This window comes from Canis aureus, chromosome 18 (genome assembly GCF_053574225.1).
Source record: "Canis aureus isolate CA01 chromosome 18, VMU_Caureus_v.1.0, whole genome shotgun sequence".
Classification (NCBI taxonomy): domain Eukaryota; kingdom Metazoa; phylum Chordata; class Mammalia; order Carnivora; family Canidae; genus Canis; species Canis aureus.
The window spans coordinates 22095630-22120668 of record NC_135628.1 but is presented as its reverse complement, the minus strand read 5'-3'; the positions used below and the strand labels follow the sequence as shown (position 1 = coordinate 22120668).

General features: G+C 41.2%; 2 long non-coding RNA genes across 2 annotated transcripts in view; one reads left to right on the top strand and one right to left on the bottom strand.

The window, feature by feature from the left end:
• LOC144288733 (uncharacterized) overlaps positions 1-25039 on the top strand; it is a 178264-nt gene that overhangs the window by 96133 nt on the left and 57092 nt on the right. The gene's annotated exons all lie outside the window — the stretch shown is intronic.
• LOC144288297 (uncharacterized) lies at positions 938-5951 on the bottom strand. The gene is made up of 4 exons (XR_013356258.1): positions 5600-5951; positions 3930-4004; positions 3188-3285; positions 938-3076 (listed from the first exon to the last, which is right to left on the bottom strand). It is a non-coding gene; the product is annotated as an uncharacterized LOC144288297 (long non-coding RNA).

The following is a 25039-nucleotide window of genomic DNA, read 5'->3' as shown; positions in this document are numbered from 1 at the left end:
AGAGAGAGAGAAAGACAGAGAGAGAGAGAGAGAGAGAGAGAGAAAATGTGGCAAAATGTTGAGAGTTGTAGAATCTAAATGACGGGTATACAGGTGTTCCTTGTACTGGTCTTTGAAAAGTTCTATAGTTTCGAAATTTTTCAAAATAAAAAAGTTGGGAGTAAAAGTCATAAGTTAGTGGTTCTATAAAGTGAAGATATCAGTTGTTACAGTCCTATATCTCTGTAACCTGGACTCAAGGCAGTATCCCATTGAGATTTATTTAAAGTGACAGAAGATATGTCTATGTGAAAGCTTCTGCAACTCAATTTTTTTTTTCCAAGATGGTAGACTAAACCACTATTAAGTCTGAAGATGTTATTTGCAGTAAGGTAACAATAAACATACTCACTATCTACCTAGTCACTGAAAATAGTAGGTTCTCTGCTCCTCCTTCCTCCTGTCCTCCATCCACTAGTGACCACCAGGAAGACTCCATGTCTTCTGTACAGAACACCTTCTTTCCCTTCTCTTTCACACAACTCTCTCTTCCTTGTTCAGGGATCAGTTCAGGGGTCATATCCTCTGTGAGGTCTGGCATGGTAGGTGACTCCATCTACTGGCTCCCACTGCATTTTGTTTTTCACAAAGCACGTCTTCTAAGGAGCTATGCTGGGCTCTGGCTGAATGTTTCTGTTTGTCTTTCCACTGGATTGTAACTCAAAAGTCTCTGGATCTCCTGTGCCTTGCACAGCCACAGACACATAGATGGTGTTTAATAAATGCTTGTAGGAATGAATGAGGCAACAAGTGAAGACATGATTAGCTAACTGTGAACTAAAATGGAAAATCTCATTTTGACCAAGAGACAGCTCCTACAGTTAATTATACTGATTCAAATTGTCCATTTAATCTGTTATAATTTTTTTTTAATTTTTATTTATTTGTGATAGTCACAGAGAGAGAGAGAGAATGAGGCAGAGACACAGGCAGAGGGAGAAGCAGGCTCCATGCACCGGGAGCCCGACGTGGGATTTGATCCCGGGTCTCCAGGATCGCGCCCTGGGCCAAAGGCAGGCGCCAAACCGCTGCGCCACCCAGGGATCCCCCTGTTATAATTTTTTAAAGCCTTTTAAGGGAATCAAGACATGGCTAATTCAGTGCACTGTGAGAATGTAAAAGGAAAGCTATTTTGAATACTAGACTGTATGGAAATAAGTCTGTTACAGTGAAAAATATTCTAGTAAGTGATGGCTTGTGAGGGAATATAGGCCTTAGAGAAAGTAGGGGTGTCTGGCATGTTGGAGTTTGGAAGAAGAAAGACTGAAGAAATCTAAGAGCAGGAATGGAGGTAGTTACGGGTATCCTTTTCCAGACCAAGTCTTTGAGGTCCTTGCCCTGTGGCTGAGCAGGAGGGTGTGTGTCATAATATGTCTTGGAGTAGTCACTAGTAACAACTGGCCGTACACTATCCTTAACCACATGGGAGTGACAGGAAGCAGGATTCAAGTACTGCCACCCATGCTAGTTTAGTGTCTTAATGTATCTGGTGAAAACTCAGTTCTGTGGTGAAAAATAAAAATTCCAGAAACCTTTGTTAGCATCTTATGCAGCAGCATGTAAGGGCAGCAAAAATGGAGGGTTTTTTTTTTTTTTACAATAATATACAGGAGCAATCGGGAATGAAAACTATAACATTAAATGTCATTTACAATATGAATGGATTTTAGGATGAAGGGAGATGGGGAGTTATTATCTAATGGGTACAGAGTTTCAGTTTGGGATGATAAAAAGTTCTAGAGATGGATGGTGGTGATGGTTGCACAACAGCATGAATACACTTAATGCCACTGAACTGTACATTTAAAAATGGTTAAAATGGTAAATTTCATGTTATGTAATGTTTTACCACAATTTTTAAAAATGAAGAAGTATCTTCAGTTAATGTAAGAGGTTTGTAGCTTTGCCAAATTACAGATCTTTGAAAAGCCATTTGGGAAGCTCAGAGGGACCCTGCCACTCACCAGCCAAATTCCAATGCATTCACTTGTCCCTGGGCTTCAATGCATTTTGGGCCAGACTGGTGTATGACGTGCTGAAAGACATGGCTGTAGGCTCATATTTTAAACTTTCAGCTATGTGGAGATCTGAGGACCGCAGATACATGAGAAGATACCATGTCTCTTTGCAAGGGGTCTGATTTTACTAGCTCAAGCTGCCTGGTGTGTGACAGGCAGGATGCCTTCCACCTCCTTTTCCTCTTATCTCTCCTATCATGTTGATATAACCTCCTGTGAAGCATCTCCAGTAGATTTGAGATCCAGGAACGAGGAGTGTGCTGGGTACATGATGTCTCACACATCATGAGTGTGATTTTGTCAAATGTTGAATAAATGTGTATGTGCTTTATAGAGTTTTGCTTTAGGGCTAAAAATGTAAATCTGACTTCAGCTTCTCTTCCTGTGTGTAAGGATTTGTCAATATGTCATCTTTACTTGTAGCATAGGTATTGTGATGAAAGAAGTCTAATAAAAGTTATTGAAAAATATAGTGCGCACTTCTATCTAGCTCATTTAGAAAGAGTCTCTCCTCCTCTCCTTTGGATTTACCCAACTTTCTTCTCTGGTTCATAATGGTTTGTTTGGACTCTGAATGTTCTTGGAGAAGGGAATCCTGCCCCTTTAAGATGTGCCCCCTGGGGTTACACTCTGATCATGCACATTAAAGACCTCCAGTCATAGGCTGACATTGGGGCTTAATCACTCCTTTGCCATATTACAGAATGGATGCAAAGGGAGACATAATGATGCAGGTGTCCATTTTTGTTGGAAGAATATGTGACACGCTCTCCCATTACAGTCTAGTCTTGTAGACATAATGCAGTGGCTCCTCTCAAGAGCTCTCCAAGGTAGCATGACTTGCCCAGGTCTCTCTGAAGCTGTTCCTGTGCTACATGCTGCTTGAGGCTTGCTGCCTTACATAATGGGCCCAAATTTGGTTCTGTAATTAGACAGCAGATACTCTTAGGAGTCGAGAGATCCTTCTTCCTCGGAATCCTTTCGTATTTCTCAGCCTTCTCTATGAGGATCTCATCATTCTATGACATAGAAAAGGAAGTTTAATACAAATAACATCTAAAGTACACTTTCCAGACTTCTATCAACCACAAAGAACAAAGGGGACAGAATGCTGAGAGCCATTAACATACCAAGAACACCCCCTCCACACTGTAAGAACTGGTCACACATGTCACTTAGTACTCCAAACACACTTCACAGAGTTTTTCATTTCGTTCTCCGAAGTCGCCTATTTACATGGATGGCAATAAATAACATTGTAAAGGAAATGCAATGTCAACTGGAGGGGTTAAAAATTACTTGAAAATAAAAGACAGAATGCCTGATTTATTAGGAATTAGCAGCTACTTTAATCTGAATTCCATGAATGAACTAAAATGTATCCATCTGTTTTGTCTCTCCTTTTTTTCCTTCCTTTGGCAGGAGTAAAAAGTAGGAGGAGCTTGACATTATAAAAAAATAGAATATTTAGTTTCTACAGGACATTTGGAAAGGATATATAATGTTGTACAGTATAGTAATTCAGCTGTTGGGTGTTAATGCTATATAACATTAACATACATAATGTAGTAGGACTACATTTATAACTTCAAGAGAATTTTCTCTATACATGAACACAAATCCTATTACTAGAATCCTAATAATAGATCCTAATAGTAGGACCCCAGGTTCATATCCAATGATCATCATATTAAATAAGCTTCATATTAACTGAGTTTAGCTCAATAACCATTTGAAAATTGATAATGAAAGAAACGGAACCTAGAACCTAGAACCTTCATTCTACTCTCTTCTCTGCCTCTCCTTCTGTGATCTTAGACAAGAAGACTAAATTTCCTTTAAAATATAGTGACCAAAAATGCCAATACAGACCTTCCATCTTTAATGTTAATGCTTACACCTGCACATGGGCTGAAATTATACAGCAGCAACTCTCTTTTAGTTGACCTGAGTGTTAGAAAAAGAATAAAATAATTGATGAGTTTACTCAAAGGTTCTTTTTTAAAAAGAACTTATAGGGAAAATGTGAACAGCTTGATTTGGCATCTTTTTGCCCAACTTTTAAAATAATAGCAGTACTAGGGGTGCCTGGGTGGCTCAATCCATTAAGCATCGGAGTCAGGATTTTGACTCCGACCACAATTTCAGAGTTGCAGGATTTATCCCTATATCAGCCTCCCTACTGGAGGTGGAGTCTGCTTGTGATTCTCTCTCCCTCCTTCTCTCTGTCCTTCCTACCCCCACCCTCACGCACTCGCTTGCTCTCAAATAAATAAATAAATAAATAAATAAATAAATATTAGCAATATTTATGATACAGATTAGCATTTATTAAGTACTGGTACTCTGAATGCTAATGCTTTGCTGGTACTCCAAATGCTAATGCTTCGCATATACCATTTCATTGATCCTTACAACATATTCATGAGGGGAATATTATCCCCCTTATTATATAATATATATGTATGTAATCTATCATATATCATATATATGATATAGCTATAATCTCCCTTATTAGATGAAGAAAATGTAGAGAAATATTAAAATGTGAACAGTAATCTGGCAAATATAAGTAAAAATTTAATTCTTAAACTAACAATTTATTATGCATATATTTCCATCTGTCATTCCTTCCCATTTAATATTATTTTTATAGTAATAAGAAAGGAAACTAAAGTGATATTTTGTGTGCTTCAAGTAGAAAAAAAGAGAGCAGTGGTTGAACCCATTTGGATTCCATTCTGTTACAGCCAATCCTTTACAGAAATGGTGTTATAATATAAATGAATGTACACTTGTACTAGAGGGAAACATATATAGTCTTTAAAGTTATTCAATTTATATTGCTACTCAATTGTGAAAGTGTTGGTGACTGTAGCATGTATATAAATATGACACTAGTGACAGCTATAAAGATAAACCTTTTATGTTGTAACTTCTCAATTTAAGCACACAAGACTAAATTTGGGGAATAAATCAGGATAACGGGTAGCTACATTTATATGAAAATGAATAAATGTCTTATACTATCAGTTTATTAACCTATAATGAGTAGATACTTCATCACCACTTTGTAGATTTTTTGAAATACCTTGGCACAGTTGTCTTATAGATAATGCAGACTCATCTGGTTGCTAAGAAATTAATTTTATTACCTAAGAAATTGATTGTCTCAGTACTCAATAGTAGATTGGACTGAAAGAATGCGTGGCTGACCCAACACATTAGCCAGCTATGTGACAAACTGAGTGGGAGTATGTTCAGTTATATTCTTCCTTTATCTGGGGGCGATAAGAAGGGATGAAGATAATATATAGGCAGGGAGGAAGATTAAAGGCAGTAAGAGCCCTCAGGGCACAGTGATGAGAAGCCTCCAGGAGCAAGTTCCCAGGATCCTGCCACATAATAGATTATGGGAATGCTTCTTATCTTGCAGGAAAAGGAGTTGCCCAAAGGCAGTGCCTCACATGGCATATTGTGGGCATTATACTACCATTTCTGCAGTATGATATGAGAGTTGACACAAAATCCTTTGGCCTCACATTTGCTACTGTGACATCCACTATTGCTTGATGGTCCCGTTATTTGGGGTTTGCCCAGAGATGAAGTCTTTAATGTCAGGAAGCTCTAAAGTGCAAATATGGAGATTTGGAAGCAAGAGGATTCTTCAAAGAATGACCCAAGACGTTCTCTGGCTTGTTGCCATGCAACAAGCTAGCTGAGACAGTGAAACCCCTTCCCTCCAGCTGGAGAGGCTGTTTCCCAACTATCAAACAACAAGAGGGACCAAGATCTCTAAAATCTAATATCTAAGTATAGCTGGCACCTGAGCCTAAAGCTTCCTGTGTAAAGATTCTCTCGTATTCACCCTAGTAAAAGGAAAAACAAGAATGGGTGGCCTCTCTTCTGGAGCACAGCCCCTCATGCACCCAGCCCACCTCTCTGCAGAATGCTGAGACAATAAAGACCTCCTGCATCATTGGGTCTTCTGCCCACACATTCCAGATAGGTTTTCTTCTTTCCTAGGAAGCAAGGTGCCTAAAGCCAAATTTGTGCTCCTCATTCCTGCCCCAATCAAATTTACAGGATTTCATGACATATATATGTTTCTTCCTACTTGTAGTCTCCCTTGTATCCTTTCCCTTTTTATCTAATGACCTATAATACACACACACACACACACACACACACACACACATTTTGGAACGTGATGGGACAAAAATTAACAAAATACAAGTTTCATTTTCATAAATATGTAAGAAAGAAGAGTCTCTCGTTATATATCCAGGGGAAGGAAAAAACCCATTTCAACCTTCAGCCTTCTAGGTACATCCAGTTAGATTAGATCCTAGTGCACACAGAGAGAGAAGGGCTGCTGTGCTGGGTTCCCAGAGAATCCGAAGGACAGAGCATTCTGAGGAAGAGCCTGGTGCTCTTGAGCAACATGTGAACAGGAGCCACATTGTGTTCCTTCTTACATTCCCATACACAGTGGTCCCAGCACATAGTAGGTACCCAATAAAAATTTGAAAAGCCTTCTTTAGAAGAAGCCTTTGCTGTGAAATGCAAAGGAATGCAGGGTGGGAAGAAGCCTGGCTTCCCCTGGAGTCTCTCCCTTACCATCCCAGTCACACTGAGCAAGTACACCTTGTCACCTGTGCACAAAAGCAGGCCGGCCTTCCAGGCAATGACTGGAAGAGTCATTGTAAGAGTGCAAGCTATTGACCAAACAATGGTCCATATCTCCTTCAGCCATCTGAAGACCCATGAGGGTGATTAACTGGAACCAACTGACTATAACTGAATTGTTTTCCCTGTTAAATTTGCAAGTAGCTCTCACCTCTTGGCATTGAACACTATAGCTAAAAGGCCTCTTTCAGAAGACATCCTGTCTGGGTTTCTGAAACTCTGAGCGAAGGCTCAGAAAACGAGCCTTGCCTCTTTGCCAGCTAACTTCCAGTACACTCAGTCTCAGCTCACTGACATCGGCAGAATTCAGCTACAGAAGTGCAGTCAGAGGTCACTACAAATCAACCATCTCTGCACAGAGACCTTCCAAGCCGGCTGTTCCTGGCATCCATCCACATCTACCCAAAAGGATCTGTGGACAGCGTGAATGACATCTCCTGCTGCCCTTTAAAATGCTTTGGTACTGGAGCTCTCCGCATCCCCATCTTAAGCCACTCAGGTACACATGAGTCAGTCAGCAGTTCCAATTAGAGGATCAGAAAAGGAATGTGTAAGACGTCTCCCAGATGGCTTGAGCATGGGAAGTGAATGGTGTGGATCTCACTAATAGATTTTCCCTGATCTCTGGCTGAGAGGCCAGACAAGCACAAAGTGCCCATTAAAGGGCAAGTGGGCCTTACAATTCCCTGCCTTTTCATCAAGACAACTTGGCTACATATCAGCTCTGGAGCCACTCTGGTTGCTGAGCTCTCAGCTTTTATTTTTATCACCAACAAACAAGGCCCATAGTGAGCCAGTGAAATTATCTTTAGCCCTTGATCAGAATTGTGCTGTCCTCCCCCCTCCATGACACACACCCCCCCGCCCCAGCCATTCTCCACTTTGCAAGGATTTTTTTTGTGAGGCGATGCCCAGAGAAGATTTGAGCATTGGTGCCAATTAGCACTGACCTTCAACCTCGGAATGCAGAGGAGCCATGCTGTGGGTAAAGGGAAAAGTGGTTTATCAGAGTGGAAAACATGTTTCGCAGCCCAAGTGGTGTCTCTTCTGGGCATTTAGTACTCATATAGTGGAAATTTTAATCCTAGGATGAAAGAGTAGAGGGAAGAAACCCCAATGGTGACTCCAGCCCTCTCCCTAATTTATTCACTAGGATCATGTTTCTTCAACCCTTTTTGGGGTAGCTGAGGCAAAAAGGAAAAGGATATTGGTAACTATATTAACTAGCTGTTCTGAGTAGCAAACCCTCTAAAACACTGTAGTTTAACCAACAACGATTAATCATCTCTTCCAAGCCTAAGGGTTGGGTAAGTGGTTCTGCAGATGGTCAGGGCTTGGCCCACCTCAGCTAGAACTTGTTCATGTTTCTGCAGCTACCTGACAGGATGACTGGGGGTCACTGATCTAGAATGGTTTCCATAGGAATTACTCTGCTATCTCCCATTTGCCTCTTATATTGCAGAAGGCCAACCCATCCTCATCCTCATGGTAGAGGCAGGGTTCCAGCAGGGAACTGAGGGCTAGGCTTGGAACTGCAGGCCAGCACCTCCAACACATTCAATTGGCCAAAGCAAGCCAAGCCATGTTCAATAGGTGGGGAAATAGATTTCACCTCTTGCTGCCATAGTTCACATGGCAAAGGGCATAGGTACAGAGATGGGTGGTGAGCTGGGGCCATCAGTGGAACCCATCTGCCATGATGGGAGAAAGCAGTGAAAGAAATAATTTGGGAAAAAGAAAGAATAGGTTAAAGGTGTCTAAAAGATTAGGCAAGCGCCTAACCCTGACTGTTCTTCTCTCTCTTCTGCCATGCCTTCTCTTGAGCCTTCTCCTCAAGCTTTGGAAGGCTTAATGCATGTTCATCTAGGAAAAATTTGACTAAGTCTGACAGCCTGGGTTATATCACCCACCTCCTCTCTGAGGAATGTTGTCAGCTTCCCTCAGGCACTAGACATACATCTCAGCAGGCAGCTTCGAGGCCACGAGGAATCAAGATGGCTCCCAGGGCAAGGAGAGATGTGTGAGCTCCAGAGGATACTCACCCACTTTTACAGAGAAGGAGGAGAATCTTAGTATCACCCGAGAAGATTGGGCCCCTACCTGTCCTGTAGCATGATTGCCCACCTCCTCTTATGTGGCCCCTCCACCTGGTGTGATGAATGATCTTCAGTTCCCAAAATGTGAGATGGAAACAGCTCCCCATCTTTGCATGCACACTCCTTCTGTCTGGAACAGCCCTCCCCACCCATACAATTCCACTTTACCCTCCAAGTGTCAGTGTGAAGGTCACACCTTCAGGTGCCTTGAGTAGGTGCCTCTCTTCTGTGATTCCAAAACCTACCCCAACCAGAGCACTCATCACTCTATCATAATTGTTTACTTTTCTTTCTTGTGATTCTGTCATTTCCCTTAGAGCTGCCCTCAAAAAATAAAAATAGAAAATAAATTAAAAAGTCTTTCGTCTTTATATTCCCAGGGTGAACCAAGTCCTTAGTCTCCATATTTCTGGAGCTTATTTCAGAGCCCAGCACAGAGAAGTGCTTAATAAACCAAACCCAGCCTCACTTTCTCCTTGGGGAACACTATATAGCTCTTATTTATGGAGCAAGGGCGGGCTTGTTTACTTTCCCAGTACCTCTGGACCAGAGCAGTCTTTTCTTATTCCAGTTTGTTTAGTTGACTTGGGCAGGTTATAACTACTTTGCCTAAAATCAACTAGCTTGCAAGTAACAGAGCAAGACCCGAAATCCCTGTCTTCCAAGTCTTAGCCCAGTCCTCCTTCTCTTCAACCACAGGTTTAAGATGGATTTATTAAACTTTTAATGCCCTTCCTTGGTCCCAGCAAAGAATTTATTCAACAGATTAAGCACCAGCCATATGTCAGGTACTATTCAATTTAAGAATATAGTGATGCATGAGACAGATCAAGTTGAGAGTTAGATGATAAAGAGTAATTATTTATTTATTTACAAAAGAAACACTTAGCCGTTGCTATTTGCACTATTTTATATGCTCTTCATTTATAGACATAGAAACTGAGCACAGACAGGTGAAAAAATTTAGGCAAGGACACATAACTAGGAAGTGGTCAAGTTGGAATATGAATCCAGTCTGGTTCCCAAGTCTGTGTTCATAACCACTCTCCCACAGGCTGCTGGTATAAAATGTTCTATAATGTTCTATAATGATAAATGTTCTAAAATAAAGTAAATAAGTAAAGCAAGATAGGAGGCAAAGGGGATCGAGGACACTGCTTTATACATGGTAGCCGGCCAGGAGTAGCCCATCTGGACAGGTGACACTGGATTAGAGGGAAAAGAAAGGGTGAGCCTTGGAGGGGAAGAGCATAGCAGGAAGAGGGAACAGCAAGTGCAAAAGCGCTGAGAAAAGAAAGTGCTTGGTGAGTGCAAGGAATAGCAGAAGGCCGATGTGAACTGGGAGAAGAGTGATGGCAAATGTATTTAGAGCGGCAATCAGGGGCAAAATGAGAGAGGTTGCTCTTTCTGGCTATAAGAGAGTTTGGATTTTATTTTAGTACGATTCGTGGAAGCTTATAGAATTACATATGATAACAAGAGTAAAAACAAAATCAAACGAGATTTAAAAATCGTGCAACACCAAGGGTAAAATTAGATATAAAATGCAGATCTTACCTGTTGCTAGTGAACGTAGGTAATTTATTTTACTACCAGTATCAGACTACAATTTGAGCTTGAGTTTCCTTGTGGTCATTGCAAAAAAGGGAAATATGGACAGTTGCTTCATAGTATCAAAAGATAAAAAAAAGAAAGATGTTTAGAAGTGCACTTTTTCCAAGTACGGAATTCTCTGGCTGGCTGAGCAAATGAGTTGGAATCCTGAACTGATTGATAGGAAAGGTAATGCATTTTGTAGAGGTATTTTGTAATTACAGTAAGATGTACAAAATTTTACTGGTTTTCCCATGGTGGAAACATTGAAACAAAACATGAAAATCTTCCTGTGTCTCTCTATATACAGTAATTCAGTCCACACAGTTTGCAAAGAGCATATTTTGAGGCTTAGAACATGTCTATAGTGATAAAATATTTGATTCAAGAAATGGTTGATGCCACGGTTTAGGCCAATCCAAGGGTAGGAGGTGAGAGGCAGTATAGTCCGTCTTCTCACACTGTCGTTATGATAGTTGACAAAAAGAAGTAGACCACATAATGGCCCTCTAGAGGCCAGGCCAGGGCAAGGTGTTTCTCATTTCTGGCACACAAGAAGAGAAAGTAATTTGCTCTTTTATTGTATTCTCTTGACAATCATCACTGCAAACTAATTTTTTTCCTGCTTACTAAAAAATGGAGAAAACAGGCAGATTGGTTAATGGAGCCATGAGGGGGATGTTTCTCCACTAACCTGTGTGCTCATTAATACTCATAATACCTCCTGTGTTTTGAGCACTTATTCCATTCAGACAAGTTCCAGTTTTTTCCATGCATTCCTAAGTAAAGCTCTTTACCTTCTGGAGGCAGACACTCCATAGGATTTAATGTGATGAGGAACCTCATAAGCCTTTGGTTGTGTGCTTTAATTAAGTCTCAAAGTTTTGACGGCATAATAGAATATTTGAAAGCTGTGTAAGTTTTTCAGGCTATTCGGAAACTGCATGATATTGTAACACCAGAGTTCTGATGGGCCCTCGTGACTAAAGAAAGGCCAGGGCTGAAGATGGAGAACCTGGGATGGTGCACAGAAGTGACCACTGATGATCACTCCGAGGAAGAGAAAGAGAAAACGACCACAGGGCCATGAACAGACCCACACTCTTGATCCAATCCCTTCAGTTCCCTTTTGACCCTTTTCATTGCTTGAATCTCTGGTTCTCCCTTCATGCAGTCTTGCTCTTCTCATGGAGGAGGCAGACTGACCAAAACACCATTGGGTTTGTTGTTAGAAAGTCATGGAGCCTTTCCTGAGAGCAATTGCAGGAGCAGGAGGGGTGGGAACAGAACTCAAGAGGAGCGAGTGGTAAGGAGGTGGGGAACGTGGAGAACTCCCCAAGAAAGTGGCACAAATGGGAGGAAGAGACCTTGCATGGTGGTTTAGAGATGTAGTGGGTCCAGAAGCTCATCTTTCTCCAAGATAGAGGAGACCAGCTGTGCATGGACTAAACGGAGAGCTCCAGAGGAGAAACGAAGAAGGCCTGAGTCTAGAAGAAATGGGGAGCAGTCAGCCTTGAATTAGCCTCAGAAGGGAAACAAGGCACTTCAGAGACAGATTTGACAGAAGGGGACCCAAGAGCTATTATTTTGTGGAGGAAGGGACTCCTGCAGTGCAAGTAGCCTCATTCTTCTCTCATAAAACAGGATTGTGTGTGTGAAGGGGGAGGTCACCTGCCCAGAATGAGGGAGGAAAGATAGGATGAGGGCTGGGGGGAAATGGGGCAAAGCCAAGACAACTTCTGTCACATAAACACAGAGCTCTTAGGGAGAGTTCTCAGCCCAAATGTCCGGAGGTAGCTTGGGTAGTGTTGAAAAATTGAGAATAAAACTCAACCTTGGTTCGGTATATAAGCAAGCAGGTGTCCTCTGCTCAGGGCTCAGATATGAAGGGGGTGAGGGGGAAGGGAAGTCCTTAGCAGATTTGGAAAAAAAAAATTCAACAATCATTAATTCCAGTCAAAAGCAAAACACACAAACAAAAAATACATTTCTAAACCTTCTAGCTATTCAAGTACATGATGCAATTCTCTCCAAATAATTGACTTTCTCTTCCATAAATATTTCTCACTCTATGCCTCCTTTCTATTGCCCAGTATTTATTAAGTACCATTGAACCATGGGCTGTGTGAGAGATTATATCTAATGACCTTCCTACATGTGCAGGGCACTTTCCTATTCAATTTCTTATTTGATCCTCATGAAACCCCTTAAAGGACAATAAGAAGGGCAGTTATGGCCATCTCCATTCTATGGCTGAGGAAGGAGGCTAACGATGGTCTGAAGAAAGTGACTTCTAACCACGCAGTTTGCTGTGTGCCTTCCCCAGGCCTGAACTTCCCCTTCATAACTCTATCACAGATGTAATTACTTATTTGTATAGTTATTTACCTGAAGTTTGTCTTCTCTGCTAGATTGTAGATCCTTGAGGGCAGACTGCGGGTGTCATTCACTGTCATCTTCCTGGTGAGTCCTGTTAGTCACGGAATCCTCAATGTCTAGACATGTGATTGGTAGATTTGCTGATGGAGGTGCCAATGCAATCTCTTGAACGAATCCATTTCTTTAACAAATTTACAACTTAAAGGCACTTGCAAAATTGTATAAATTCAGATTCTTGGATTTTTAACATTTCTCCCTAATATTTTTTAAACTTTAACAAAAATCTGACATGTTCCAACATCTATGTAGTAGATAGTCAACAATTCTTGTTGTGGTGGAAGAGAAGTTCTGTATGTGAAAGAGTCAGGACCTGAGCCTAGGTGTTCTGACTTCGGGTTCACATTTGTTCTACCCTTCCCTGATTCCCCAGTATAACTAGAACAGTCTCTGGAACATAGTAGACAACCAATAGCTAGCCATTGAATGAACCAATGAACTAATTAATACCACTTGCTGTGGGATTGATGCCTGTGCCATGTAATTGTTTGCTGGTTTGTTGTGTTTGGATGTCTACCAATGACACCTGTGATATTTAAAGCTCATTATCACATAGCCAAGAATGATTTTGTTTATAATCGAAAAATAAGAACAACAAGAAATGGACAAAGATAATAATAAAAATGGAGCCAGAGAGCTGATAAATCTTTCCTCACTGGGGACATCATTAACTGAAGGAGAAGACTTTTGTTATCTTTGTTTCCCTTTTTGACATTAGAGAAATAAGAAAATATATGTCTTTTTAACATTTACATAGCGTCCAATGGATTATTATGCAGCTGAAAAAAAATCGCTAAACTTTTGGGGCTTGCCACACTTTCTCCAGTTAGCCTAACTTTGCCCTACTCACTCCCTGGCTTCCATTTCCTAATCTGCAGCATGGGGATGCTGGTATTTGCATTACTTGCCTCTCTAGATCAAATGAAATGGATGTTTACTAGAAGCTGTGTGTTACCTGATGAGGTAGTACTAAAAAATTCTGTTGTTGTGTCAAAGAATCATAGGAAATCTATATACTATATACACTATTTTGGTCTAACACATATACCTGATATTCACTGACAAAACTCTACTCTAGGACATAGGCCTCTTTTTCAGTGTGGATTTGCTGATAGGGTTTTCCTATGGTCTTTCTTACTCAAATCCATTTCTTTTCTTTCCTTTTTTTTTTTTTAAAGATTATTTATTCATTTGAAAGGAGAGAGAGAGACAGAGCACAAGCGTGTGAGCATGAGCAGTGGGGGGAGGCAAAGGGGGAGGGAGAAGCAAACTCCCTACCAAGCAGGGAGCCTAACTCGGGGCTCAATCACAGGACCCTGAGATCATGACCTGAGCTGAAGGCAGATTCTTAACTGACTGAGCTGCCCAGGCGCCCCTCAAATCCATTCCTTGAAGGAACTTATGACTTAAAGACCCTTGTAAAATTATATGAATTAATATTCCTGAATTTTTAAAATATTTTCACCGATATTTTATAGGGATCTTACCCAAACTTAATTTGATAGCACAATTATTTTTAGCAACTCACTGTATGAAATATTTCCAAATCGCTCAGCTCTATTTTTATAGAAACAACTTTCTGCCTTTTTACATTCATAGCTCATCTGCTTTAAATAAATTAAATTAGTAAAAGTACTAATATAAATTTATCAAGTACAACTGCTAAAAATAAGTCTAGAAATAACTGCAGCTCTGTAAGTATGCCACACAACTGGTAGGAACAGAGGCTCATGGGTATATCAGAGCAGTAGCTTTTAAACTATATGAATGTGCATCCAGAGGGAGAAAGGCATTTGCTATTGCAGCCCAGTATGTACACACAAACACACGCACGGACACACTCATAGAAATACAAACACACACATGCCCCTCAAACAAAAACTTCAGAAAACACAGCTTACCCTTACAACGTATCATCCACTTTGATGTTTTTTCCAAAAATTTTACTCCTGTTTTGTTTTTAAATTCTGGATGGAAACTACTGAATCATTTTGATGACACGCTCATGGAGCTCAGCCTGGAGTTTGCAAAGACCTGTACTAGGGAGTCAGTTTCTAGTCAGGAGCTTTGGATATGCTGTGGTTCTTAGCCAGCGTGTCTGATGGGGGGAACGGAGAGGGTCAGTGGGCCTGGCAAGTGGATCCAGTGGAGATTAGTTAGGACAGTTTCTAGTGTCCATGGAAACGCTTTGCAATTGTATAGGAGTTCTGCAGTGTAAGGGTTGAAGGCAGGCTTGGATTTCCCCTTGATTGAAGTCCCCTGGTAATTGTTCTTAATCCTTGTGCCAGATCCCGTGGTGGTCCCAGATAATGGGGTAGGAGATAGATTTCCTCTGCCCCTCTTTTTTTTTTTTAAGATTTTATTTATTCATGAGAGAGAGAGAGAGAATCAGAGATACAGGCAGAGGGAGAAGCAGGCTCCATACAGGGAACTGGAGGTGGGACTCGATCCCGGGTCTCCAGGATCACGCCCTGGGCTGAAGGTGGTGCTAAACCGCTGAGCCACCTGGGCTGCCCCTCTCAGGGTAGTAGAAGTCAATCCAAATAGACACGGTGGGCTGAGGGGGGCGGGGAGGAGTTGGTGGAGAGGCCCAGGACAGCACAGGAAACAGGCCGCCAGTGTTTGATCTGTGGTGACCGGGCACTCTCCTCCTCCTGCCCACAGCAGTTCAGCAGAATCAGCTGAGATGACTGTTTATCACATGCTGAGAGGACTGTCAGTTTGGCCAGGGCCACCAACAGACCATTCACCTTTAAACCTGAAAAGTCATCAACACTGCTGGAAATGATCATTTCAGGAAAGCATGAAAGGCCCCTCTGGGGTCTGAGATGAGACCTGAAATGGAAATACTAGAAAAGACAAGATGACCCCACCTAAACCACACTAGAGTTGTCCGACTTCCAGGCTGTCAGAGGAGCTCTTAAGGGTTATCAACTTTGGGGTGCTATACAAACATAAGCATTTTTCACTCCCAGTTTCATTGTTTGTCACTCTGAAAAGGTATGTCCATCTCAACAAGGTTTTGGACACTTGACAGAATGTGGAAACCCATCAGCTGAGGCCCCCGTGCCCTTTGATATCCAGGTATGATGGGTTGGGAACTCCATTCCACACTCCATGGCCAGTCAAGGATTTCCTTTTACATTTCTATGAATTCTAAAGAGTTAGGGGACAATTATTTTGGATTTGAGGGCTTCTTCACCTAATTATTCAGTTATGTGCATCCATATATGTGACCATGTTGACCTAGATGTACAACCGAGCCATTCCTTAATCCATAACAATCTGCCCTCACAGGCTAATTTGTGAGCAGCAGACACATCAAAAGTCTTGAGGAGGCCAAAGTGGGGTTTCACTGGAGCAGGTAACTGTGTCCAACTAATTATTAGGTAGCCTTCTTCTAATCATTTTGCCCTCTTTCACAGACCCTTGTCTTCCACCCCCCCACCCCCCCACCAAGCATTTTTTCAGGACTTCTTTATTCCATATACTGCCTACAGCCTCACATTATCTTGCAAGCCTCCGTGCCTTTCCACACTCAGGAAACCTACCTATTTTTCTCTCCCTCTATTAATCAGAGCAGTTCCATTCTTTTTGACCCTTATCGCCCAACTCAGCTCTGGTTCTCACCTTGGCAAATCCAAATCACACCCAATATTCAATGGGGGAAGAAAAATAGGGTAATTGTGATAAAAATATTTCATTTAGGAAAGGAAAAAAACAACAACATACAGTGGCCACTATTTAAAACTGCTGATATTTCATGCTGGATAAGAATAGCCCATCCTGGTTGCCCTGCTGGTGGACTGAGCTGTAGAATCAGTCAGTTTGGCTGCCCCCAGTTCTGCTCTCTGGAAGGCTGTCTCCTTATACTGTACACCATGTGAGAGGATCTTAGAGAAGAGCTTTCCTTCCAGAGGCTGCAATCATTCCTGTGGCAGCCCACCTTCTGTGTGTGTGGCTTTGGGACCTCTCATCTTAGGGTCTGAGCAATTAGAAGCATTTGAATGCCAGCCTCATGTTTCTTTGGCAACTCAAGTTGCTTCAAGCCATTATCCTAGCTAATAATAATCAGAGCATCTAAAATGATTACTGATGTTCAGGTGCTCTTCTGAGCTCTTTACATATATTTCTTTTTAAAGGTTTATTTATATAAGAGAGAGAGAGAGAGTGCATGGGCAGGGGAGAGGGGCAAAGGGAGAGGGAAAGAGTCTTAAGTAGTAGCTCTACTGCTGAGCATGGAGCCCCACAAGAGGCTTGGTCTTATGACCCTGAATCACAATCAGCACCCAAACCAAGACTCCTATGCTCAACTGACGTACCACTCAAGCACCCCTTAAAGCTTGAGCTTTGATGGGAATATGGTTTAAATCCCAAGGTATAGTAGGCACATCGACCATGAACGACTAAGTTGCACTACATTAACCAACATCTCTAAAATCTCTGTGGCTGATAACTGCTAAGGCTTATTTTGTCCTCGTTTCATGCCCCTTGGTGGTCAGCAGGAGGGGTTCCACACATCATCCATGCTCAGGAATCCAGACTGATAGAGAAGCCAGCACCTTGAACATTGTTGGTTGCCATTGGTTGCCATGTGAGGGCGAGAAGTGTTCTGGAGAATCTTGCACCAGCAGTAAGTGCTCAACACTACTCAAAATTTGGTTGGAATATGTAGGTCACATGGCTCCACCCAATCACAGGGGCCATAAAATTTAATTCTAACGTGTGCCTGGAAGGCAAAGAGCTGCAAATTTTGTATGAGTTACCAATGCCTAAGAGACTAAACTTTATCACCACATTTCAGGGATTACCAATTTTCCAGCCAGGAAAATGGGAAGCCTTAGCATTCCATCTTCTATCCTGACTTAATCAGTTCCATATTTTAGGTTTAATCCCTTGTAATTCCCCACCTCTAGGTGTCAATATCTGCAACATTCAGCATTATTTTGGTTGCAAATAACAGAAAAGTACTGTAAGTTGGCTTTTGAAAAAATATGGGATTTTTTTTGTTTACACTATTAAGAAATGTAAAGCTGTGTTACACTTTGGACATATCAGGAGCCAGCAATTCAAATGATATCTCTAGGATGCTGTCTTTCTCCATTTTTTTTCAGCTTTGCATTTCTTTATGTTGGTTTCATTCTCAAGAAGGATTTTTTTATAGGGTGGCAAAAATAGATAATCACAGCCCTAGGCTCACATCCTGTTAGTTTAGGAGATGGAGAGTGTGCATTGATTTTCCAGTAGCAATACCAGGAGTCACTGGTCCACCTTAGGCACATATACATCACCTATCTGTGGCCAAGGAAATATGGTGCTCTGATTGGCATTTTTTGGATTGGTATTTTTTAGTCTCATGCCCAATCTCAAGGCTAGAAGGAGGTGAGTTCCACCAGGACCTAACAGGCCAAGAACAGAGGAAGAACAGTTGCTGCGAAAAAAAGAGAAATGTATGATAGGTAAAAATAATAGATATTCACTATAATCATTTGCCATTTTCATCCCCATTTTCTGGTTGAAGAAACTGAGGCTTGCTACAATTAGATGTTATTTGCATCCCTATTTTATGGTTGAGGATATTGAGACTTCACAAGATTAAGTAGTAAGCCTTAGATCATGCAGTAGTAGGCTTGAAATTCAAACTTGTCTAATTACAAATGACATTTGATTATTTGCTATACTCAGTTGCCTGCTATGCATTCCTATTACTAATCTAATAACAGAAATGTATGACAAAAATATAGCATGAGCTTTTGAATGTTTAAGGAAAAAAAATTAGATCTACAGTATTTCTTAATATTATTTAGAAAATGTTGATGAAAAACAGGACTATAAAATATGTTAGGAATCCCCAAGCTATCTAAATCTTTCTACAAATAGAAAAAAAAATGATTTTTTTTAAGTTCATGATCTCCTTTAGAAAAATTAAATGGTGAAAATTAGTTAATTGATAAATACAAATTCCTTTTTAGAAAGGACACAGATTTAATATAAAATAATTGCCTCTTTATGACTGATTTATCTTAAGCCTGACTGCATTTAAATTATATCTTGCCCTTATTCAGACCTTATCTAGGGAAATAAATGAACCTTTCATTCTGGAAGGAGATAGAATGGAGAATGCCCCATGAGGAGACAAAGAAGAAATAGTCTGAGTTCTTAAAAGATGGATTGAGATCCTTTTCTCTCCTCCTGGTTGGTGAGGAAGACATACATATCCCACTGCAATAAATCGTGAGTCACTTATAAAGCAGTCCCTTGTAATATAGATCTATTAGGAATGCCTCCCCCCATCCCACAAAGCCCACCACTGCTGTCTTGTCCATTCTGAGCCTCCTCTGGAAGGCTGATGAGCAGTTATCTCCCCCAGGGCCCATGGAGACGCCATTGTGGTAGCTGTCTGTAGAGACAGGGTGCAGCTTGCTCGTCTCCTAAGACTTCATTCTCATGCTGAGTATTTTCCTTTGAAGTAAAATATGTGACATTCTAGACTTTGGACCCTTCTCCCCAGGAAAATGAAAGGAAACACTGAGACAATCGCTCAAATCCTTCAAGGGCCAAATAGCTCCAACTGAGGCAGAAAGGATGGGGAAGGATGGGGGGAGGTGTAGAATATATCAGTTATTGTAGCTCTTTGCCTAAACAGTCTAGTTACAGGATAATTGCTGATGCACCACTTTGTATGTGTTGACCCAAACAAGTTTATATTTTCAATTAGATGGGCTCACTTATCCGATTACATCATACAGAATAGAGGCTAGACATGCAGCATTATCAAATTTGGGGACCACTTGGGCTAACTCTCCTTCCTTCCCTTTGTGATAATCTGAGTGTCTACAAATATGCTGTTTGGGTTAGGTCTCAGAAGGGCATTAGATCGCACACCTAAGGCTAAGAAAGTAGTTGTAACCAATATGGCATTCACTGGTGACCTTGATGAGAGCCTTTTCCACAGGGTGGTGGGGGTGAAACCCTGGTTGGAGTGGATTCAAAAGAGAATGAGAAGAGCTGAAATGAACACTTAGAATAAAGATATTTCTTTCAAGGCCTTTGCTATAACTGGGAGCAGAGAAATCTCACCACAGCTAGAGGGTAATATGACATGAAAAGAGTGTTCTTTGCTTTGTTTTATAGTAAATGGGATTATGGTAGGACTGTATGCTGATGGAAACATTCCAGTATATAAAGAGAAGCTGATCTTTGAGTAAAAAGAGGAGATTGCTGGGCTGCATCCTTAAGTAGAAAGAAGGAATAAGACCTGGTGCACAAGTGAAGAGATTGATCTTTGACAGTTTGCTCATCCTAAGCAGAGGGCACATAGACCCATATAGATGCAGGGAGAAGGAAGGACATGGTGATAGTAACTAGTGAATGTTCTCTTCATATTACTTCAATTTATTAATGAAATAGAAAATAAGGTATTTGGCTGAAGAGGGGAGTATGGGGAGAGGGACATTGGAATTTGAGGAGGAAGGAAAAAATATGAAATAGTCATCAGATTGAATGTCAGAATGAATTACCTAGATGAATAACCCAAAGAAGTCTATTTCTGGGTTGTTAAGTGATAAACTTAAACATGACCCCACAGATTCAGGCTGTCAGTGCAGACTTTGAATTCTGATTGGAATTGTCATGTGGTGATGAAATAATGCCTGATGCGCAGTGAGGGGAGGTCAACAGGTGGTAGATTTAACCTTACAGTCTTTCAAATATTAGTCTATAAAACAAAAATATTCTCAATTAAATAAAATAAAGACAGTCTCCCTAGACAAAGACCTGATATAGTACTCTTTGGGAGATGCATTAAAAAAACATTTTAAGGGCTTGAGGAAAAATCATTGCAAGTTGAGAAGCCAAAAGATAATGCAGCTTCCAAAGGAAGAAACATAATCAATTCAGAACGTTGTGTAAATGCCAGGAGACAAAGCCCATCAAGAATGTTTTTATAGTATAATTTTGGAAGTGTAGAAGGCATTAATATTTAAAGCAACATTTATAAATAAACTTTTAAACAGAGTTTTTTTGACCTGACTTGCACACTCCCCTAGGATGGCATTCAGGTGGTATATACTTCCTAAAATTGTACACCAAATGTTGTGTGTATATGAGTACATGCGTATTTCTGGAAGGGAGCACATTACTGTCACCAAATTCTCAAAATAGATTCTGATTCCAAAAGAATGACTTCCTTAAAGAAAAAAAAAAAAGGAATGATCTACATCAGAAAACTTGCAATATAGGCATAATACTTTACCTCAGAAAATTTCTGAAATGAAGATTAAGAACAATTTGGAATGGTAGGAAATATGATGGGCGAGGAATCAAGAGTTTGGATTCTAGACTTGGACCTAATGAGCTATCTAATTAATAGACAAATTTCCTCATTGCTAAGAACACCAGCTTCCTCCTCCACAAGAGAATGGAGCTAGAACACAATACACTATTGCTAAGCTCTCTTCCAGCTATAACATGGTATGATTCCACAGACACATGCCACACTGCATGATTTTTGTTAACAAAAATGAAGACTGTCGTTATCTAAAATAAAGACTCTGGAAGGGCTTTGTGGCTCTTCCTGGATCCTCTTTTTCTTCTCCCACTGAGTCAAAATGACTATCTACTAACTAAAGAGAAATAACAAGGTAATATCAAGAGGATACTTTGGCTGAGATGGTAGTACTAAGTGACAGTTAAGACACACTCTCAGATGCTGACCAAGAGTGAATTTCTAGCTACTTACATCTGACATAACAAAATGACAGGGTGAGGGGGTATTTTCCCATGATTAAGGAAAGGTGAAGAGGCTGTGAATAAGAGTGTTTCCACATGAGAAACACTTGAGTTCCTCCTAATCTTAAGGCTTCTCCACAGAGTATATATTATAGCAATTCTAACAAAGCACTGGATCTGATGATGGGGTATGGGTCACTGTCAACCGTCCACTGGGTCATATGTTCCTACCATATTTTTTTTAAGATTTATTTTTTTTATTCGAGAGAAAGAGAGAGAGAGAGAGAGAGAGAGAGAGGCAGAGACACAGGCAGAGAGAGAAGCAGGCTTCATGCAGGGAGCCCGATGCAGGACTTGATCCTAGGTCTCCAGGATCACACCCTGGGCTGAAGGAGGCGCTAAACCTCTGAGCCACCCGGGCTGCCCTGTTCCTACCATCTTAAAGCACACCTCAGTTGCTATGGAAGCCAGCCTCAAAGGTGGCCCCAATGATTCTTGCCTCCACATATTCATACCTTTTATGTAAGCTCCTCCCATAATGCATCAGAGTCTGATTGTGTGACCAATAGAATATAGCAGAAGTGAGGCTATATGACTTTCAAGGCTATTTCATAAAGGCATTGCAGTTTTTTGCTTTGGTCTTTTGGATGACTCCCACTGAAGGAAGCCACCTGCCAACTCAGGCAGCTCTATGGACGCACTCAGGTGGGGAAGAAGCAAGATCTCCTGCCAACAGCCAGCACCAGTTTACTAGTGATGTGAATGAGCCATTATTGAAGCAGATTCTCCAGCCCCAGTCAAGCCTTCAAATGACTGCAGCCCCAAATGACATCTTCACAATGTCATGTATCTCATCAGAAATTCTAAGCCAAACCCTCCCAGCTAAACTGCTACCAAATTCCTGATCCTGAGAAACCATGTGTGTAATAAGTGTTTATTATATGTTCAAACCAGTAATTTTAGGGGTAATTTGTTACACAGCTATAGATAACTAGTATGCTTGCTTTACTTTTCTTAGAGTCTACAGTAAATAATACATATGATGAACAGAGAAATGGAAACAAGCAAGTTTATTGCAGAGAAATTGGTTGGTATCATAAATGACAATTCCTATAGCTCAAGCTATAGTCCCGTGTTTTCCTCTGTTTCTGAATGAACAATGCTACTGCAGACCATTCAGGCACTTCCCAAAATGAGTAGTGAGGATAATATTTCTGACACATTTAACTAATTTATTAAGCTCCTGATAATCTGTAACTCTTAGTTGCCCCAACACCTACTCCCACCCCAATTAAAACAAAAGAATTAAGCACTTCATGGAAAAAGTAGAATCACTAAAGAACAGGGAGTTCATTGCTCAACTTGGAATTTTCAAAACACTTTTTTTAAGTTTATAGTCACATGATAATCTGAAGGCATGTGCTGAAATGGTATGTTGTTGCAGACAACAGAAATTGAATCTAACTAAGCAAAAAATCAATTTATAGGAGGGATATTTGGGAGCTGATAATATCCAGAGGCAGACTGAGGAACAGATTCAGAAATCAGGGCAAGAATGAGAGTTAGTCAGGAGCTTTGCATCATTCTATGACCTAGGGGCCCAGAGTCTGCAAGAAAAAATTGAGTATCTGATATCTCAGCTCTCATAAAACTCACACCATGGAAGAACCTTGAGTCTGGTTGCAGGGAGCACCTGGTCAAGAAAGGAGAAGGAGACTCTGATGTTAAGCAGCAAGGCAAAAAAAAAAATGTCAATAGATACCTATCCCTTTTATTTTTGTAGGAGCCAGACTTTGTTGTGAGAAGGAGCAAAGAATGTTCTAACTCCCAAAGCTGGTTCTTTACATATCAGGGGCCAAGCCTGGTGGTATCTGATCAAGTTTGCTTGTCTAAATCATGGACTGTGGAAGGAGGATCATACATGTCAGGTAAGGAGAAAAAAGTGGCTCATATGGATGAAGGAGTTGGAGAGGGGCAGCCTTTGAGAACAGAAGACCACCAGGAGGCCAGATTGGTGTCCTCCCTTCTCTGTTTCTGTACCTGGAGGACTTCAGCAGAGAGCACTAAGGTAGATTTAAGGTTCTTTAGAGTAGAAAGCTATATTCTTTCTTTTCCTCCAGAATAGATCCCCCGAGCTGGATCCTCAGTAGGAACCACCAGCAGGCCTCAGGGAATCAGGAGAGGTGGGAGATGAGGAAACCATCAGGCTGTGAGGAGCACGTAGTCACAGGTAGATACACCAGCCTCTGTCATCAAGTGACAGATTCATTCAGTTCAAGAGAATATCTCATTGCCAGGAGGATGCATGGGCTTTCCCTGCAACTATCCAAGATGACCCCTTATATGAGAGGAGGTAGGGAAAGCCCTTAAGAGGAGGGTATGTATTCCCAAAGAGGTTATTATTATCAGTAGAGAATGATGTAGCTTGTATTGAGAAGACTATTTCCACCATCAGCAGGATTGGAGCCTCATAAGCAAATATATCTCTCCATTGAAGGCACCCCCGTGTCACAACTCTTGGTCTTATCTCTGCGATGCTCTGAGCTTCTGCTTATTTGCCACAACCTATCCTAGCTCTCAATGCTCCAGATCTTTCCAGTGGGAGCTGGAGGAGGAAGGGACTGTAAGGGGTTCTTTGAAAGTTACTGCAGTGAGTGGCCAGGTGTGATGTGTGACTGCCCTCAATCATGACTTCATCTAAAACCATAGCCAAAGAGTAACCAAACAGCATATGTGGCTGAGTCTTCACAATTGCCACTGGGTCCTTTGCACCAACCTTCTGAGCCAAGACTCAAGCTCTGCTGTTCATAGCCTGGAAAACCCTTGGCAAGGCCCCTCACAGTCTTGGCTTCAGCTTCCTCATTTTTAAAATAGGATGGAAGTGATAATGGTGGGGGATGGGTGGAGGATTTTGTTTCTTTTCATTCGTTTGTTTTGCTTGCTTCGTTTTTTGATCTGAGCATGAGGAAATAGGGGAGAGGATGGGACCAGATTCAATTTCCTCAAATGATTTTTCAGCCATGAGATTCTGAGGCTTTACGTTACAGCATTTTCACATGGGAATGCTTCCAGAGACCACTGCATAATCTATAATTCAACTAATTTGTAAACATAACCTGAAAAATGTTCTGCAAATAGACCAAAGGCAAGAAAGCAACCCCTTAAACTCTAGCAGCTGATGGTCTTCACCAGTAGACAAATGAGGACACGCTTTGTTTCTAAGCACAGTTAATAAAAACTGTTACCTATAGAAATGAGCATGGATTTCTTCCTAAAAACTGGGCCCCCAGTAGCTGGTCTAATGTAATCTCATAGACCAGAAAGGCCAACAAATTGAACCCTAATTGAGTTCTCCAGTGGGTGGCCCACCCTGTCAGCTGCACCCTACAATCTAGCAGCTGTAACAATGGCCAGCCAAGCTCAGCACTCAGGTCACAG